This window comes from Rhea pennata, chromosome 26 (genome assembly GCF_028389875.1).
Source record: "Rhea pennata isolate bPtePen1 chromosome 26, bPtePen1.pri, whole genome shotgun sequence".
Taxonomy (NCBI): Eukaryota; Metazoa; Chordata; class Aves; order Rheiformes; family Rheidae; genus Rhea; species Rhea pennata.
In genome coordinates, this window is record NC_084688.1 from 6,354,487 (window position 1) to 6,374,940 (window position 20,454).

Consider the following 20,454-nt stretch of genomic DNA (forward strand, 5'->3'; position numbering starts at 1 on the left):
TTTTTACTGTGAGAGTGACAGAGCACAGGAACAGGTTGCCCAGAGAGGTTGTGGAGTCTCCTTCTCTGGAGGTATTCAAAACATATCCTGATGCAACCCTATCTAACATGCTCTAGGTGACTGCTTGAGCAGGGAGGTTGGACTAGATGATCTCCAGAGGTCCCTTCCAACCTTACCCATTGTGTGATTCTGTGATTCTGTGAAGTCCAGTGTATTTGTACAGGATTAACGGAGAAATTTGGGATTGCAGGCTAGCAAAGAGCTCTCATAGTGACATACATCTTTGAAACACTGGTGATAACAATGATCAGTTGGATCAAAAGAGAGTCAGAGAAAAAGGGATGGATGTGGAAAAGAAAGTAGAAAAAAAAGATTTGAAGACTCACAGAGGAAGTTTCTTTTTTCTGTTTTCTCTTTTCATTTAGTAATGGCATGCTGAGAAAACATGCACAAAAGCATATGTGATTCAGTATTTTCCAGTATTTTCCCATTATTCAAGAATAGTTAATTAAAGGCACTTTGGGGTGTTCGAGTGTGTTTGTGTGTGTGAAAAGGTTTCTTGGGAAAAAGACTCAAGTAAAAGCCAGTGCTTACACAGTGATTGACTCAGGAAGGCCATAGGGACAAAACTTCTAAGGTGCATCCTGAGACTAACCTTCCTGTTTGTCTCTGGAGATCATATAAGAGAATCAGTCCCAAGAAAGCAGACATGCCAGAAATAAGTTTGCATGGGAAGCAAGGAAAAAAGTAGGAAAGAGAAAAAGGTTGTTATCATGCCTAAAATGGTCCTTCTGTGATTCTCACTTTTCTGGCATGTGTTGCTCCCTCAGTTGATAGCCTACAGAACATCTTTGGCAGGGGAGAAGGAGGAGGGATGACCTGGACTGGGATCTCAGGGTCTCAGTGGTAGGAAGAGGCTGTTTCCTAGTGGAAGAAATCCCCTTCCATCAGTTTCTCACTAGGAATACATCAGGTCCTGGATCCTTTCAGAGATCATCCAGTATCCCCAGCACAGCTTCAGGCTAGCACAAAGTGCTTCTGCCTCTTAGGGGTAAGCACATTATTGTCCAAAAAAGTCCACAGTATCTCAAGAAGCCAAACACCTCCTGTCCCAGAGAAAATGATGTCTTTTGAGGCAAGCCTTTAGGGGAAAGACCCCTGCTGAGTAGTCATTCCCTCTCTGTCTGACACCTAGGCAGAGGGAACATCCTGCCAGCATTTTTTTCTGCTATTCTTGCATCAGTTATTGGGAAAGATGAGCCATCCATGGAAGGACTTTGTACAAGAAATCCTGAAAATGGTCAAGTAGGAAGCCCACTTCTTACAGTATTTTCTTCACTTGGATGTGAGAGTGTGAATTAGTCATCTACATTCCCATCTTTCACAGACAGAAGCCATCTCTATTCTCCAGCTGCCTCATTTTCTTTGACACCTTCAGATTCCTTCTGTACTATCTCTCCCTGTGACGCACTGCACACCCTCCTTGACGCAAACACTGAGCTTTGTGTGGTACCTCAGACGACCTCACTGCAAACATTTCCACATTTACTCCTCCATGGAGTAAAATCCAGCTAATGTGTCCTTTCAGCCACCACAGCCAGTTTTGTCAGCCTCAGTCACAGCCGCTTGCCAGGGGCAGCTCTTTGCTTCCCAAAGCAGAATAAGCAGAACCACAGTACTGTGCACAGAGAGATAATCTTGTCCCCAGAAATGAAGAGACTAGCTATTTTTGTTGGGCAGAGAAATCCACATGGATTCAGGGACACAGATTTTCCTGACTTGCTGACAGTGTTGCCCCCACTGCACTCTTATTATGGCCAGGCAGGAGCAGGCAAGCAGAAGGGGGATCAGCTGGAAAGCAATGGCCAGGAAGGCCCCTAACTCCCCTGAAATACCCCTTCTGCCTTCCACGCAGGGAGGCACAGCACTCTCGCCACACCAGGCAATATGAGCACAGCTCCCAGCTCTTTCTTTGCCCTGCTTCAGCCCTGCATCATCCAGCACAGCCCTCACTCAGAAGTGTGGATGGTGGAGAGTTTCTCTGTGTTCCTGTTCCTCATGTGCTGCATGGTGAGCCCTGGGCACACACAGCCCATCACACCTCATGCCCTCATCAGCCCCCAGCAGTACACTTTTCCTCCAGCCCTACCACACTGATGGTGACCAGGGCTGGGCCCAGCATGCTCCCTGAGGTGCAGCAGCCATGGAGGGCCTGTAGGGCTGAAGGAGGCTCCCACCAGCCTCCAACATCGCCCGCCCTGCCCAGGCTGTTGTGAGTCAGCCATCGCTGGGACCAAGTAACTCTGGTACAGAGGGGGCTCCCAGGGCTTGTAGCTCACCTATGAACTTCATGGCCAACTCCTGCAAGGCTGCCTATGGGCTCTCCAGATAAGGAAGGCTCTGGCAGAGGTACATTTTTGCCCTGCTCCTGTCCTGAACCAGTTGCCAAGAGCACAAGCGAGAATACCACCATTCTGCTGACAAGACCCAGCCAGACCTGGAGCCCCTTCAGCATCCTGAAATAGAAATGCCCACCTGAGCCACCCCGGGGCCTGGTCACTCAGGTGGAAGAAGAGCTGGAGAAGGCTCCTCTGCACATGCTTCCTCAGACACAGCTTGTATTTCCACACCACAGTCTCCATGACGACTTTGAAGAGGTGGAAGGAGTGCTTGCGCACCTGGCTCGACTCCTGGTGGGAGGCAGGCAGGAAGCGAGGGCAGGACCTCAGTGCCCATGAGTTGGGGGACTGCAGCTGGGTCACACTGGCCCCAGCCCCAGGGAAGGCAGTGAGGCAAGTTGCCATGCCATGCCATGGTCAGGAAGAGCAGAGCTGGCCGAGGCCTCTGGGCCTTGAGCAGCTTCTCTAAGCCTGGCCACACCGGCATCAGACACCAGCTGGCTAGGCAGGAGTGGAGCTACCCTAGGGCATGCAAGGAGGAGGTGGCAAGGCTGCCTTGCACATCTGCTACTGGGCACTGAGGCCCTGCTCCAGGCACTGCCTGAGCAGCTTGGCAAGTGGGAAGGGCACATGATCCTCCTGGGCAGCAGGCAGTGGCTGGGCGGCCTGGGCTCTCAGAGCAAGTGTTGGCCTGTGACTGTTGTGTGCAGGGGCTGTGCTGAGCACGCAGCACCCAGGGTGGGGAGCACTCATCTCTTCCAGGCAGGCCGGAGCTCTTCCTCTCCAAGTGATGCAGCATGTTGCCCAGGACACACAGAGGCTCTCTACCAGTCTCCTGGCAGTGGGAGCTCCCTCAAGCATGCACTGGTGCCTTTTTCCTTGTGTCACAGAGCCCAGGACTGGGCTGCAGGGACTTGGGGATGAGGAAGAGCATGGGGCAGTTGAGAGCAGCTTCCACAACTCCAGAATCCCAGCAAAGACCAAGCCTTTGGTGTCATCCACATCCCCCTGGCCACCGCCGTGCAGTCGACATGGCTTTGCCCTGCTGCCCCTGCTCACCATCTCTGTGTTCTGCGAGAGCATGAGGAGGCCTCACAGCACCAGCTCACACATGACCTAGTGGCCAGTCCTCAGGTATCCTTGGAAGAGGTGCAGCACCTGCTCATCCACAGCAGTGGAAAACTCAGCACAGTGCAGCATCTGAAATGCACACAGCAGAGTGAGAGTCTGACAGAGCTGGCAACACTGACCAGAGCAGGCAGCCACTAAGTGCTCTGCTCAGACAGCCCAGAGCAGAGCCCCAGAGGCAGGCAGGGTGCAGCCAGAAGGCAGCAGGCATTGTCAAGGTCCTGCATGGCCCCACCTGGGGTCCTGGGCCCCTCAGCACTTGGCACAGCTTCCAGCCTGCTACTCCTCCCAGTTCTGGCCCAGCTGCAGCCCCTTGTCCTCCTGCCTTGGAGAAGCTGAATGCAGAGATGGTGGTGGGTGCATGCAATGCAGGGGCTTGGGAGTGTCAGCCTGGCAGAAAGGGCCTCTCTGTGGGAAGGGGCTGGGAAGTATGGAGAAGAGGGCCAGCTGCTCCCCAGCTTCACCCACTCCTGTGCTGTTCCGTCCTGTGGGTGCCAGAGCTCAGTGCTTCAAAGCACCGCAGCGATGCACCGCATGCCCTCAGGCTCGCCTCAGTGAAGAAAACCATGGAGGGGATTTCCTGCTGTGCCTCCCTCATGCTGAGAACCAGGAGCAGGTGGTGAAAGATCCAGTGGCACTCCTTTGTGGCGCTGATCCTCAGCTGCTTGGCAGGGGAAAGAAGATCCTGTGGGTGCTGAGGCAGGCAAGCAAGCCTCATGTGGGCCTGCACTGCCAAGTGTAGTCATTATCTCAGGGACATTTAGGGCAAGTCCGTGGCTGCATGATGCCTCAGCAGGCAGCAGCATTGGCACATGGATGGATGGGCTTTCCACATTGTGCCTCTCCAGGAGAAACCCTGTGTCTGACTGCATTTTGTACCCCTTCATGGGTGGTCAACAAAAAGCCCTTCCTCCTCTGTAGCCGTGCCCGTCCCACATGTCCCTCCCACTTTGGACTTCCATGGCTGGAGTTCTTCCCAGGTGCCTCTGGCCATCCTGCATACTTCTTCCTTTCTTACTCTTTGGCCACACAGCTTGTGAGCAGGTCTGCAGGGGCTGCAGGTGGTCTTGCACACAGAGAGGCAGAGACAGCTCTTCTCTTACCAGCAAAGTGTCGCCTTGGTCGTGCCTCTCTGCGCAGATAAGCATGTTGCATCCACCTTTCTTCTGGAGGATGCCAGCCTGGACCCCATAGCTCACCCAGTGCAGCAGGGCTTGCAGGGCCTGCAGAGTGGACCTGCATGCAGAGCAATACAGTGGTCACAAACGGAGACCTACTCCAGGCTCCAGAGCTGCAGGAGAGATGGGGGATTGAGATGCAGCACTTGACAGGGCTTATGGGGCTGCATGTGTCCTCCTCAATGTCTGTCTTGAAGAAGGCCTTGATGTCCTGTAGTGTGGCCTCCATAGCAAACATGATTTGGAAGAACAGAGCCATGGAGAACATGGGGAACAAGGCCTTCCCCTGCTGCAAGGTGGGCTGCAGGAGGATCTTGCGTAGGGCCCTGGTTGCCTGCGGAAACACCCCCAAGGGAGCTGTCACTGCAGACACATGCTCCTCCAGGAGCCCTTCAGGAGACGCCAACAGAGGCTCTGGCACTGTGCACTACCAAGGCAGAGGCAGATGGAGAGCCAAGACTGGCTGCGTGGCCTGGGTCAAGTCCCAGTGGGACTCTGGTCTCTCCTCTGGGCACTATGAACCTTTCAAGGTCAGAGCGAGTGCGATGCCAACACAGCTCAGGGATGCTGCAGGCTGTCCTGGACTCCCTGTCCTAGGCCTTGCAGCCTGCTCTGGCCAAACACCTGCTCCCGCTGCTGCCCAGCAGGGGCCCTTCCACCTACCCGTCCCTGTTGCTGTCCCTGCCTCTGCTCCACTTTTCCAGTCTGCTCAGTGAAGCAGGGGGATGCAGGAAAAAGGAGGACAGGCCATGCCCAAGCAGGGGTAAGCTGTGCATCTGTGCACTGAGGGGCCCAAGCAGTTCTGGGCAGCCCTGTGTGGCTCACACAGCAGACGCAAGATGCTGGACAGGGCTGTGTGGCAGGGGTGCTGTGTCTGTGGGGCTCAGGGGAGGGCAAGGGTTGGAGGTAGACAGAAAGGCAGGAGGGGAAGGGCAGAGGGTGCCCGCGCTCTTCCCTAGAGAGGGCAGCACAGCCCTGGCGGGAGTGAAGTCTTATCCAGGAATTCACGGCCAGGAGTACAATGTGAGATTTGCTGTCCACAAAGCAGACCCACCTGCCCCGGTGCCTCTCCTGCAGTATGAAGAGTAGCTCCCCCAGGACCTTCTCTGCTGCTGCGGACTCACCCGCCACATGGCCATGGCAACCTTGTGGGCCCCGAGCACTCGGTCGGTGGAGGTGTCCAAAATCTGGGTTCTGTTACCCAGTGTGCAAGCAACCAATAGGCACACAAGGTCGACATATTTGTTTATTTCATTTCTGCACAGAGATGGGTGCTAGGTGGTAAATCCACAAAGCTAGCACACCTTCTCCCCCTCTCATTCTTGATTTATACACACTTTTCAGGGAGTACTTTATACAAATCTTTGGTTACAATTTGGTTGGTTACAATTTCATTACATCAGGTAATCGCTGTGCGCTTGTGCTTTCACATTCCTGTTAATTAGCATAGGAAGCAGAAATAAGGCAGTAACATCATTATCATGTCATTTCCATCTCATTATTCATTTAGGGGTGTGTAGTTTAATATGTTAATAAGCCTTAATGAACCTAAGGTCACTTCTGGGTTATTCTGTTGTTTTTGTCTTACCTACCTCTCACATTCTTCAAAGTGCTTTGGTTCCATCAAGGTTATTTGGCCAGAGCTGGTTATCCTTTGCAGTACTGTTTTTCTCTCTCCCTTGTCCTTGAGACTTTTTAACTATTTGCAAGGTTTTTCTCACAGCATTGCTCCAACAGTGGGACCCCCTGAGCTGCAGCAGTGGAGCCTGGGCAAGCCCCTGAGGGCCTGGGCTCTCTCCATCAGCTCTGTCCTTCCTGCTGCCCCTCTCCAGAAGCAACAGAGAGCCCTGTGCAGGTAGATTGGAGATGGTTGAGTCCACGGTCCTGGGAGTGTGGAGGGAGCACAGCAGCTGGGCTCTGGTCTGGCCCTCAAGGTGTCCTGCAAATCCTGTGTCCTGAATCAAATCAAGGTGTCCTGTTCCAAGGCAGAGAGGATGCCAGTAGTCTCCTGACTACCTTCTCTGCGTAGAGGGAGGTTAACTGAAGAAGGGTCCAAAGCAGGATGCGCCAGGCCAACTGCTCGCTGACATGCATCAGCTTCTCACAGATGTACCTGATGATGTGAGACACCTACAGGCAATACAGCTGAGAGTGGAGCTGCAGTTTCTTCCACTGCCTTGGAAAAACGGCCCAGAGCCCAGGGTATGCTAATTGCAGAATGCTTACATAATGCAGCCGGGAGGCAGTGTGTCTCATGGCCACAGCCAGCATGTGGGCAGCTGCCAAGGTGTTGTAGTCACTGCAGTCTCTCATGGCCTCAATGGCGGTGAGGATGACATCTGTCTTCTCTGGGGGGGGGCAGAGGTATTTCCCAAAGACCTGTGGTGGAAGGAGGGGAGGGAAGACAGGGTGCCCTACTTGTTTGAGCAGGGAGAGCTGCTCTGGGGAGAGAGAGACAAGGGGCAGAGCTGAGACAATGCCGCCAGGAGAGAGGGGAGAACTGGCTATGCTGAGCTGGGTGATGGCTTTGGGGAGGATGTGGGCAGAGGGCCTTTGGGGTGAGGGAGGTAATGAGAGTCCCAGTACCCCTGTGCTGGCTCTGCCATGCCCTGAGATGAGCCTTTGGCTCTTCCCTGCACAGGCATAGTGGGAACCCTCTGTGCAAGGCCTGTGAGGCTCCTGCAACCATACTGATCATTGAGCCCTGTGCTCACCAGGCCGCCTGCCTCCCCACAGCAGTGTCCCAGCAAGAAAGGAGCTCATTACCATGGTGCTGTCGCTGGTGCTTTTGCACCATGGAAGCCAGAAGCTCTGGGCTTTCCAGTCCCCCTGGAGACAGTGATGCTCCGTGCTGTCCTCTGACGGTTTCTCACCTGGGCAGCAGGGAAAAGTCAGTAGGAAAGGTGGAGAGAAGGTGATGACAGCCTGCAGGCATCGGGGGGAAATCTGTCTGCCAGAGGAAAAGGCAGCCCTGTGTCTGTGGCTCCAGGGGGATGCAACACAGCAGCCCAAGGCTGGTGCCTGAGTGAGCCAGAGCGTAGAAGGTGTCTGCCAAAGGGCTGCAGCCAACTGGTGCTAAAGGGCTGCAGCACTGCGTGTCCCACCCTGCCCACCCCTGCACCCTGCCAGCTCTTCTGCCCAGGCACAGGGCTACCTGTCCTCCTTCCCAGTGACAAGGCCAGCACTAAGCAGCCCCCCTGCACAGCCCTTGGCAGGCAATGGACCTTCATGAGATTGGATGAGTAAAAGACAGCTGTGCCCAGGAAGGACAGCCTCACATGCAGCCCCATGCTCCTTCCCTCTTCTCTTCTGCTGTCTCTGCTCCCTTTCCTTGCTCTGCAGCCCACAGCCTGGGCTCCTCTGCCCCATGCCCTCCTTCTCAGCTCCTCTTGCTTCTCTCCTGGCCACTGCAGCCCATGTCTGCCTCTGCCCATATCCAGAGGCCCCTCATCTCCCATAGCGATGAGCCGGTCAGCAGGTTGCTTAGCTGGGAAATCTTGCCCATGTCTCTCTCCCACTCAGCTGCCCACTGAGACTCAGTGAAGGGCAGCAGGACCTGGGAGGAGAAAAGCTGCTGCTCAGCTCTGGGAGGCGATGGCTGCTGCCACAGTGGCAGTTCTTCCCAGTGCCTCGCAGTGGTTGTCGAGGCATCCTGCCCAATGGAGCAAAGCCCCAATCAGGCTTCCTGCCCCCAGGGTGCCTAGTTGGCTCTGCCTGCCCAGGGATATGGCTGGATCCTGTGCCCATGGCAGCATCTGCTCCTTTCCCTGCCCTCCTCCTCCAAAAATGAGCCCATGGTCCCTGGACAGGAGCAGGGGGCTTTGGGACAACCAGCTGCTAGGGCCTGAGGTGGGGGCCGAGGCTCTGTACCATTTTCAAAGGCCACATTACAAGGCTCCATGCCTGGGCTCCCCTAGCATGATAAGCAGGGTGCTGAGGCACTCTGCTCTGCTCAGATCTGGGGAGGATGCCGCAAGCTAGAGAGGCAGTGGGGCAGCAGCACTGTCTGTGCTGGAGGCCTGGGAAGGAGAGTCCAGTTCCTGCCCCTGCTTTGCAGCCAAGGGTGGTTTGAGGGGTGGTTGGCAGGCAGGGGCTGTGGAGAAGACTCTGCCTTTGCACTGGAGCAGTGTGGGGACATGTGCTGCACCTGCAAGATGCACTGCAACTCCAGGCTGCATGTGCGAGCACTGAATAGCAGCTCCTGCAGCACGGTGTGCAGAGTGTCCAGAGACTGCAATGAAGACAGATGTGGCAGTGCTCCAGCAGCCCCTCCTACCCATGGTACACTGACTTGTCTTCCTCCTGCCAGGCCTGCCATGGCCACCCTGCTGCCGGGCAGCCCCCATACAGAGGCCTTGAGGCAGCAGAGCTGCTGCCAGTGAACTCTCCCATGGCCTCTGTCCCAGGCCCTGCACTGGGGCAGGGTGAGAAGGGCAGAGGGATGGAAAACAGAGAAAGGATCTTACCCTGCCTTGCCTACTATGGCCTTCTCGCTACACAGGGTAAGCTGGGAGACGCACACAAGGATCAGCAGCTCTCCAGAGCTCCTCCAGCACTTACCTGGCCATACAGAAGGCCCTCCATGCTCTGCATGTCCTCCCTTGGAGGGAAGAAGAAGATGCTGCAGAGGCAGTCGTGGAGGAGGCAGTTTTTCTGGGTATCTTCCAGGACGGGCCTCACTTTGCTGCCGGGAGAGAGGAGCAGTCTTTGGCTGTGGCACTGGGAGCCCTGATGGCCCATGAATGGGGAGGCATCTGTTGGGGAGGGCAAGTTCAGGGTGGCTGTGATAGCAGTGCAGGAGCCCTTTGGGCAGACTCTGCCTGCTGCAGGGACACTGATATAGGGACAAAGAACAGTGCTGGCCACCAGAGAATCATGCCCTCTCCTCCTGCTGCAGTTTGGTCAAAACTTTCTATCTGGGACACTCTGGCAGAGGCTCAGGGGCCCCTCTCTCTGCCTTCCTGTATGCCCATGTCTGAGCCCAGAGCAGGGCAGAGCAGAGGCCCAGCACACAGCACCATCCCACTCCACCCAGCATGGGGGATGCCTTTGAGTCAGGAGCAGTGCTGGTGGCGCTGGACTCAGCGGAAGTTTTGGCTAAGCCAAGGCATGGGGCAGGTACCTCATGGTGGTGATGGCAAGCAAGGCTTGCTGCCGCACTGCAGTGCTCTGGAGGTTGTGGGGCAGCACAACCAGCATGCACCAGCAGCGCCTAGGGAGCACAACAAGCATGGGCCATGGCCACTGCCAGCATGCAGCCAGGGCTCTGCTGGGTGGGCAGAGCCCCCGGCCTCCAGCCCAGACCTGACACCCAACATAGCCTCTCACTGCAGAGCTCCCAGCTTCCAGAACATCCCAGTGGCCCCCGAATCCCACAGCAGGAGAGCTCTGTGCTCACAGGTTCCTGCCCCAGCCCACCCCATGCCCAGGTGCTCCAGCCCTGTTCTCGCTGCACTCTCACAGTCTTGCTGCTCTTTGCCCCCACCTACAGACATCCTGGGGGCAGAAGGGGCCTCCTCACCTTGATCTGCACAGATCAGCCAGTTCTCCCCCAAGGGGCCTCAGTGCCCACCCTTCTGCAGAGGGCACAGATGGAAGCCAGAAACTACAGCTGCTAGGCCTCTTCCTGAAAGCAGGGGATGAGAGAGACAAGTGGGCAGCATGAGCAGGGCAGGCCAAGAGGTGGGGGACATTGGAGGGGAGCAGCTGTGCACAGCCAGCAGCTTGCCAGCAGTTGGAGACCAGGGAGCATTCACAGATGTATCAGGCCAGGAGATGGCGGGAGAGCCCAAGTGGCAATAGCTGGAGGTACCTTTTTTGAGGCCCTGAGAAAGGCCTGGACATATTCCAGGGCTTCCCGCTCCTCTCGCCGCTGAGTCAGGTAGCTGGAGACTGAGAAACCTGGCTCTGATAAACACAGACCGGGGGAAGAGCTGTGCTTCTGCCCAGCCCTGGGCCTGCTCCCATGTTCCCAGCAAGTCTGAGGTCAGGGGCTGGCATGGGACTTTGGTGTCCCATTTCCTCTGTTCTTGTCAGGGCCAGGAGGTGGCCAGCACATGGGGTGCCATGCTGGAGCCCAATGAGGGAGGGGAAAGCCCCTGATGTGCTGAGGTGAGCAACTGCCTGGCAGCTCCAGCCCACAACAGAGCTGCCTCTTGCTGGCTGAGCTGCTTCTCCCAGTCTGTCCTCATGAGCAGGAGCTGGAGACCCCTCTGCTCCACTCCCTCCCTGGCAGTGCTGTGCCAAGGCTGGCTCCAGAGCCCAGAGCCAGCCTCTGCATTCAGGCCCCACCAGGATGCCAAGCCCCTGGGGAACTCCAGCTCCATTGTGCCAGAGAGTTGGGCTCCTGGTGCAGTGCAGGGCAGCTGTGCCATCCCAGTGGTGTCCACTCACCTGTCCCCCATGCCTGGGGCTCTCTGAGATGGTCCAGCTGGTGCTGAGAGCTGCCCCTGCCAGGGGCTTGAGGCTGCTCCCAGGCCACCCTGGGAGTGCTGGGGGGTCTCCCTGACATCCTGTGGGGAGGAGGAAAGGTACAGTGGTGTGGGCATGGGGGAGCCTGCCGTTGGGGCTGGCGCCATCTCCATGCTGTTGTGTCGGAGGCAGGCTTGTGGAATCATAAGACGACTCAATATGAGCTAGCGATATGATCCATTTATTTCAGCAACTTAGCCTGCTTATATACTGTCATAGCTGTTCACACGCTCAAGCATCCTGCTGGCTATATCTAATTGGCTTACTACTATAGTTCACGCCGCAAAGCTCTGTGCTATTGGCTATCCACATATTCACTGTCCCGTCTCGCTAATCTCTTCATCCTGTTTTTACATAGCATTCATACTTACTCCCTCATTACTTGCCCATCAAGGTGTCTCCAAGGTTACTCCACATCAACAAGTCAGGGTTGCTCATTTGCACGGTCTGATATCCATGCTCGTCCAGCCAATTCTCTACAATTCCCCCGTTTTTCTTTTGAGCATCCCAAACTTGTTTAAGAGCCTTGGAGAACATCCGCTTAACACAACTAAAAGTAATACAGAGGAATACACCCAGCAAGCACAGCACAACTGCTATCTGCAATAGTTCTTTGATCAAACTTAACAACCATTGAGGCAAAGGGCCAAACAAACCCTGTAGCCATCCGTCCAAAAGTCCATGCTCTTGTATTTTCTTCGTATGATCTTGTAGCCACCGAATCTTCTTGTGGATAGATTCACTGTGATCTGACAAGTTCAAGCAACACATTCCCTCAAAGTCCTCGCATCCATGTCCTTGTGCCAATAATAAAAAAACAATTGCTGCACAATGGCTTACGTTTAGGGATTGACTACAATTGTGAATGCTAAATGGCTTAAAATACTCGATCCTAAAAGTGGGAACTCCTACCAGACACGTTCTAAAGGGATCTGTAGCAGACGCCATGGAAAGGCAAAAGGTGGACTGTCCAGTACGATTAGCCCAAGTAACCTACAGATTCTGTCTCACATCAATGTTTGTTAGTGCCTCAACAAGCAGCATCTGGGCCTCCAAGCAGATGAGCCAGAGTATCAACAGATTGACCCAGCCCATTGTGGTCGGAGCCGTCTGCTTGATGCCTTTCAGTGGTCTTAGTCCATTTGCTGGGCACCCATAGTGGACCTGAGGGGGTAGAAACACACATGTAACCTCTTCCAACATACACAACCTCTGCAGGTCCTTCCCGAATTCCAGTTCGTGGATTCCGATACAACACCTTGGCCACCCGTGGTGTCACCGCTTGTTGTACATGCTGATTGTGAACCACCACAGGAGGGACCTCGGAATCCCCAAAAACGCACAAGTGATTCAACACAAACAAGGTCTTATCCAACCACTCTTTAGCGTCTGCTATGTCAGAATATTTTTGCAGATAGGTTTTCAGGGTTCTATTAGCCCATTCAACGATAGCTTGGCCTGTTGGTGAATTTGGTAGCCCTGTCGTATGCCTAATTCCCCAGTGCATCATAAATTGACGCATGCTATTACCAGTGTATGCAGGGCCATTATCAGTCTTCATATGTTGTGGAACCCCCATGATCGCCATGCACTGTGTCAGATGTTTACGGACATGTAAGGTTTTTCTCCTGGCTGCGCTGTGGCCCAAATGAATTTTGAGAATGTGTCTACTGTAACATGCACATATTTTAACCTCCCAAAGCTAACAATATGGGTAATATCCATTTGCCAAAGCTGCAGGGCTTTCAAACCTCTCGGATTGACTCCTACCCCTAACCCCGGTCCATGATGGCTACATTGCGGGCAGGTACGCACAATGCCCTGTGCCTCGGTAATCGTGAGAGAGAATTGTCTACTAAGGCCTTTGGCATTCTGATGAAACCGATTGTGTGAGGCCCACACCGCCTCGAACTGACTCAGGGGTTGAATAGCCATGCTAACCAATTGATCGGCCAGGTGATTACCTAACCCTACTCCTTCCGTCATTTGATGACTCAGTACATGAGTAATACAATACGGTTGTGATCTTTGCCGTAAGGCTTGTTGCAACTGCATAAATAGGGCAAGCAACCTAGTGTTATGTACCTGCTTGAGCACAGCATCTTCAATCCGCTGAACAACACCAGCTACGTACAATGAATCCGTAACCACATTCAGTGGTACATGCATCCAGTGAGTCACTGCCCAACAAACTGCTGCTAACTCCAATGTCTGCAAACTGTCTCTCGCCACTGCCAGGAGGACCTGATGCTGCCAAAGCCCCTTGTACTGCCACACAATGGCAGCCTTTTTGCTGGCTTTTCCTGCATCTGTGAAGGTGGTAACAGCATTTTGAAGCGGCCGCTCCGAATAGAGCGGCTTGCCCGCCCATGTTTGTGACTGCAAAAATCCGCTATCCTTCCCATTAGGCACATGGGTAGACAGTAATCCTGGCCAGCCTAGGAGTGACAGTTGCAATGCCGTAGAGTGGCGCAGCGCCCATTCCAAATCTGCTTGTGCCATTGGTATGTGAATTGTATTGGGCTCCTGTCCGGTGATGGCCACCAGCCTATCCCGTCCTTTTCTAATCGCTTCCCCTACTTGCTCCAGGCGCGTAACAATACTACGCTTCGGTTGGAGAGGGAGAAATATCCATTCCAAACCCGCTATCACATCTCCCCCTTTTTTCTTTTGCCACTGCATGATGACTGCACACACTGAGGCCGCAGATAACAGTACGACAAGCCTATATGGCTCGTGTTCAAACCGACGAGATGCCCATCGTGATGTAATTCTGTTAAGTGCTGTAAACAAGCCTGTTGTGCCACAGACAAATGGACAGGGTTAGCTGGATCCGAACCCTTTAATAAGGGGCGAAGAGGCTCCAGCTCCTCGTTTCGAATGCCTACTATGGCCCTGACCCATTGTAAATCTCCCATAAGTTTCTGTGCATCCCGTAGGGTGTGGACGGCAGTCGTCAGTGTAACCTTTTGTGGTCTGACCATAGTATCACTGATGTGCCATCCCAAATATTTCCATGGGCTGGTAACCTGTATCTTTTCTGGAGCAACCTGTAATCCTCTGGCCAGTAGCACATCATGTAAATATTTGCTCTGATCATGTGAAAAGGGGACAGCCTGGGCTACTAAAATGTCATCCATATAATGATAAATGATTGCTTGTGGCCATGCTTGACGGATGGGTTGCAAGGCGGCTGCTACAAACAACTGACACATGGTGGGGCTGTTGTGCATCCCCTGAGGGAGCACAACCCATTCAAATCTCTGACTTGGGGCGGCCTTATTGAGTGCTGGAAGCGAAAAGGCAAATCGAGGTGTATCATCTGGGTAAAGTGGAATTGTGAAAAAACAGTCCTTAAGATCTACAATTAATATGTGCCATTCACTTGGAATCATTGTAGGTGCTGGCAGCCCTGGCTGCAGCGCCCCCATTGGTAACATTTGCTCGTTTACCTTTCTTAGGTCATGTAACAAACGCCACTTCCCTGATTTTTTTGGAATAACAAATATAGGTGTGTTCCAAGGACTTGTTGAAGGTTGAATATGCCCGACGCGTAACTGTTCAGCAATTAATTCATGCGCCCGTTGCAACCGTTCCTGTGTCAGTGGCCACTGCTTCACCCACACTGGTTCATTAGTGAGCCAAGTGAGCTTCAGGGGTGTCGGTTGCTTCACAGTGGCCGCTGAGAAAAAAACGAGTCAGGGGTTGCTAAAACAACTCCCCATTGTGTGAGGCACTCCCGTCCCACCAACCCATTGACCCCTTCAAGTAGTGGCAGGATAGTGAGGAGTACCCGGGCCCTGCGTTGCTCAAGGATCAGCTCTGCAGGCTGCAAAGTTACCATGGCTTGAACTGATCCCCCCACATCCGTAATTGCATCCGGAGACAGACAAACTGGCCAGAGTCTGGGCCAAACCATGGCCGACATGATTGTAACATCAGCTCCTATGTCCAACAGCAGGCGAAAGTGCCGTTGCTCACCAGCATAATTCACCTGCACCGAGACCGTCAGTCTACAGTTCATATTTAGAGTTAGACAAGCCAAGGTTGCTCATTGCTCTTCATCCTGTTTTTACATAGCATTCATACTTACTCCCTCATTACTTGCCCATCAAGGTGTCTCCAAGGTTACTCCACATCAACAAGTCAGGGTTGCTCATTTGCACGGTCTGATATCCATGCTCGTCCAGCCAATTCTCTACACTGTTGGAATGGGGAGGCAGCAGGGCTGAGGAAGGCAGCAGGCAGACAGCAGGAAAACCCTTGGGCAGTGGTGTTTCCAGGAGCAGTAAATCCCCTGCAAAAGGGTCTTGGTGCAGGCTGGAAAGACTGATTACATCTAGCTGGATCGCACTGGAGAAGTCAGAGCACGTGGCTGTGACTTCTCCCAGCAAAAGGTTGGGCTCTGGCCAAGAGCCTGCGGTGGCTGAGGGCTGCCCTTGCCCCAGAGCCCTGCGGCCCCAGCAGAGCTGCACAGCTCCGTCTCTCTTACCTGAGTCAGGACTGAGGAGGTGGCAGGAAAGAGTTCAGCTCCTCAGGTCTGCTTGGAGGCAGCAGGAAAAGACTTGGTCTGGGCTTGGGGTGCTCGTCAGTGAGACCCTGGTGCTTGGGCCCTGTGCCTGTCCCCGTCCCCTGGGACAAGAGGCTGAGGCTGTGCCAGCACCTGGCAATGGCACCAGTGTGTCACAATGGGCCCTGCCTGGGGGTCGATGCCAGGAAGGGCAGCTTGCCCCTGGCAGGGGTCCTCAGGAGCGCAGAGTGATGGGAACACCTCATCATCTCCACCTCTGGAGAGGAATCAGTGCCTTTGCAGCAACCCCATGTTCTCCAGGGGAGAGAGGAGAATTGCAGCAAGGAAACCCTTGGGGTGCCAGATCAAACCTGGCTCTCAACAGACGGGCTCCCAAAGGGGGAGAGTTGTTAGCATGGTTGTGAGCTGGGACGTGCTGGTCTCCCACATTCTCCCACAGGGGCTGTTAGAGATGAGGAGCAGAGAGGCAAGCCTAGACCAGTGAGGGGAAGATGGAGGCTGAGTGACGTAGGACATGTGGAGAGAAAAAGGCCACATCATCTTGGAGGCAAACAATCCTCTCTTCCAAGAATGTCTCAGTCCTCCTCTCTGTCCCCTCTGGGCTCTGAGAGATGGCAAGTGAGGAGGAAAGCATGGGAAATTGCCAGCAGCGAGTGGGATGAGTGCCATTCAGAGCAAAGAGGCAGAGACCCCTGAGGGCCAGGATCAGGTGGCGTGTCCTTGTGTCTAGGATTTTCCACTGCTGGAAAGCAGGAAGAAGCTGTGGTCCTCTTTCCATCCTGGATGATCTCTGCAGCCTGACCCTACTACAAGTGTATGGCTGTAGTCTCACCCACAAGCAGCCACAGAAGTGGCCCTCCCCACCTTACCAACATACACTTTCACATTCAGGACTGTGCACGGGAGTGTGCGCCCATGGCTACACCCTCCCACTCACCCTTTGCATACACAGATTTGCAACCAGGGCTGTGCCTCAGAAGTCTGAAGCAGTGCCTGGAGAGTCTGGATATGTGGGATGCTGTGGAGCGGTGTGCGGAGTGGCCCAGGAGGGAAATGGCTCAAGTCTGAGCCACTTACCAGGAGGGTGACTTGTGGGACAGACCTCTGGGTCTCTGCAGAGCAGAAGAGGATGACAGGGTCAGAGGAGACTTGCCAACGTCTGACTCGTGGAGCTTGTACAGAGCAACTCAAAGAAAGGAGAAAGGGGGTAAGGGAAGATGAGGACAGGGTCATTGGGACCACTCTCACCCGCTTTGCCAACCTGAGCCATCCATCTCCTTTGCTTGATGCCCCATGCCCTGCAGAAGAGGAGGGCACAGGAAGGTGGGGCAGATGTAAGCCTAGTGCAGGGCCGTCCGTGCCATTCTCCAAGAGTAAACTGGGGAGAATGAAGACATTTGCAGGCAGGACGCAGAGCATGCATGGAACTACCTCAAGGAGCTTTTCTAACCTCTCAACTCGGTGGCTATGCTCCTTTTGACAGCACCAGTGTGACTTCTAAGCATGCTGAATTAGCTTCTAGGTCACGATTTGCTAGCAGCAGAGCCTTTTCTGATGCCTGGGGGGAAATATTCCTTCACTGTCCAGTTAGCTGGGCTGTGGGAGCTCATTGTGGAGAGACTTGCAGACACTGCGCTGAGTTGCCCCTTCAAGCCCACAGCGTCAGAGCAGTACCAGCTGCTGGGTGCATGCTGAAGCTGCCCTTGCCTGCTGGGAGTTTCTGCCCCCCACTCAGAGCCCTGGACCTGTCCTGACACTGCCCCGGGCACAGGCAGGGCATTAACTCCTCCAGAAAGGTTGAGTCCTAGACAATATCACAGAGTCACAGAATCACAGAATGGGTTAGGTTGGAAGGGATCTCTGGAGATCATCTAGTCCAACCTCCCCTGCTCAGGCAGGGTCACCTAGAGCATATTATACAGGGTTGCATGCAGGCGGGCTTTGAGTATCTCCAGAGAAGGAGACTCCACAGCCTCTCTGGGCATCCTGTTCCTGTGCTGTCACCCTCACAGTAAAGAAGTTTTTCCTCATATTCAGACGGAACTGCCTGTGTTTCAGTTTGTGCTCGTTGCCTCTTGTCCTGTCGCTGGGCACTGCTGCAAACAGTAAGCAAGCCTGCTTGCAAAGATGATTGTTGCCCACTTTGTCCGCTATATCCCACCCCTGATCCGTGGTGACAGAAGCCAGAGCTCTGCCTGCAACACTAGCCAGGCAGCCAGGTGTTGATCTGCCATAGGAATCCACTTCTGCCCAAGCCTTTCTTCCTCCCTGGAAGAACCAAGGAGACCATCACCAGGGCACCTGTGCCCTTCACTTCACCCCCATAACCTTGTTGTCACTCTTGATATGCTTACGGTTAGCCATGGCAGCATCACTGGTACCCACACGGAAGAGCAGCATGAGGGAATAGTCCAGCACATGTGTCCTGGAGAAGCTACTGTGGCACAAGGAGCCCCCTCTTCCTAAAGTCAGTGTTGACATTCCAGAAAAGAACCCCTTGGAACCTGGAAGGTGATTCTAGACTGTGGTTGTAGCTCCTGGCCATCACTTTCAGAGGGGCTGAGTATTCCGGCTTCCCCTGCAAAGGAAGACCTCAAGGAACCGTATTAGTCTCTCTAAAAACACGTTACATGTTTGACTTTCCTGTCTTTCACTCTTTTCTTGTTGTCTTCTGTTCCCCTGGGCCATGAGATCCCTAAAGGCAGCTGGGTGGACCTGCTGGTCCTTCTCCCTCTATGGGGCAGGCAGATGGATGGCTTGTGGCAACTCCACTGCAGCCACTGGGCCTCCACTCACAGCTACCTTATTTCCCTCATTAAAGTTCTTCTGCATTGCACCTTGGGTCTCTGTGTGGTCTTTCCCTCTTTAGATGATCTCCCAAGCTGCAGAAGGAGAAAGCAGTTTCTCTGGAGGGAGTACTGTGGAGGGAGGAAATGGGGACCTTTCGCCCTTCCTGGTAGAAGGATGTGTGTTAGGGTTAGGGTTAGAAGTAGTGTGGATGACACTGCCTTGGATGACTGTGAGGTGCAGTCCTTTGGAACTGATGAAGATGTCCCCAGATCCTCTAGAGCCAGTGGCCATCCAGGCCTGCCTTGGTTCATCTCTGCACAGAAATGCTCTCCTCAGTCTTGCAGACAGAAAGCCCAACCACTGCTGAAGTGATGAGCAGATCTCCTCAGCCTTAGGAAGAGGCGATGATGAGAGGGGGATGTGCTTCTGCACCCAGCAGCATCTGTGAGCTGCTTCTGGTGGGTGGCTCTTGGGTCCTGGAGGACAAGATGCTGGGGGTGCTGGTGTGCCCTTCCTGTCATCCTTCTGTTGGAGCCATGTTCTTTTTCCAGCAGAGCTGTGCCTGATTCCACAGTAAAGCAAACTTGAGGCCAAGAGCAGGACTGGACCCTAAGCTGAGCCTGGAAATGTGCATGCCTGGTGCTTTTTGCCTCCCCATGCCACAAGGGAATGGCCTGCAATGAGGGTCTGCCCTGTGAGCAGGAAGCTCCTGCCCTGTCTGAGGCAGAGTGAGCAGGGGCTATATCCTCGTCTGCTTCATGGTCTGCTCTCCCATCAAGCTCTCAACCAGAGTTGAGTAGAGTGGTCCCATTGGAGAGTGAAGGGGCAGGGCTTCGGGACACCCAGGAGGAAGGGCAGGATAAGGGCTTCAGGGGCAGCAGAGGCAGAGCGCACTGGGTTGAGCAGGTCCTCCAGACCCCAGGACACAGATGTACATCTCCTTGATGGACCACAGGATGAATTTGTTGTTACACAAGCTTTTTATAATCAAACAATGAACAAGATACACCATGGTCTTCATTAAATATTATTTCTCTGACTTTGAACCTGACTGATCAGGGCCACCTCCATGGCTTACATGAATGATTCAGTACTCACAAACCAAATCAAATCCCCCCAAATGCTAAGGCTGTATATGGCCACCTAGTAACAGTACGTGAGCTGTGCTGTGCAGTCCTTCGATGTTCCAAAAATATCTGCTCACAATGCACCCATGTGGTAATCCCTGCTTTTGGGCCAATAGCCCCTGGCATATAGACAGGCCACAATGGATTGATAGCAGAGGGGTACAGGGGATCCCCATATCAAGCTAGGCTCTACAGGGTCCCACACACCCCCTTTCATATGATACTTGAAAATTTCTCTTTCAACATTACCTTTTGCCTCCTGGTAGTGGTTAAAATTCCGGTGCCCCTCAGGCATCCACAGTCCCCTGGGTGTGGAGGAGGAAGTGCTGAAGGCACTGCTGGGCTTGAAACAGGGGCTCAGACACACAGAGCCCAATGAACTAGGCAAAATCCCTATAACACTTCCCCTGCTCCACACTTAGGGGCAGAGCCACTGTCTCTTTCCATCACTCCAGGCACTGTGCAGCTTCTGGTCATACCTCACCAATGTCTTACTTCCTATCCACTAAGACCTGCAGGCCCAGCACCTTGGTGCATCTCAGGGGCATTTACAGTCTCCTTGTGCCTCTCTTATAAGCAACAGGAGATGAGAGATAGAAGGCCAGCAGAGTCTTTGCTAGGAGTCAGTTACAAAGCACAAAAAAGCCCTTAAATTAGATAAATTAACAGGAAAAAAAAAAGCCGTAAAAAGTTGTATAAACAAAAGGAGTTGGGGATATGGTCTAACAGGTGATGAAATAATCAGAATAGAAGGACCAGTTCAGGTGAGAGAAAAAGAGAAGAAACAAAAGCAAATTAACTTCATCTGGAAATGGTTCGCAGAGGAGCAT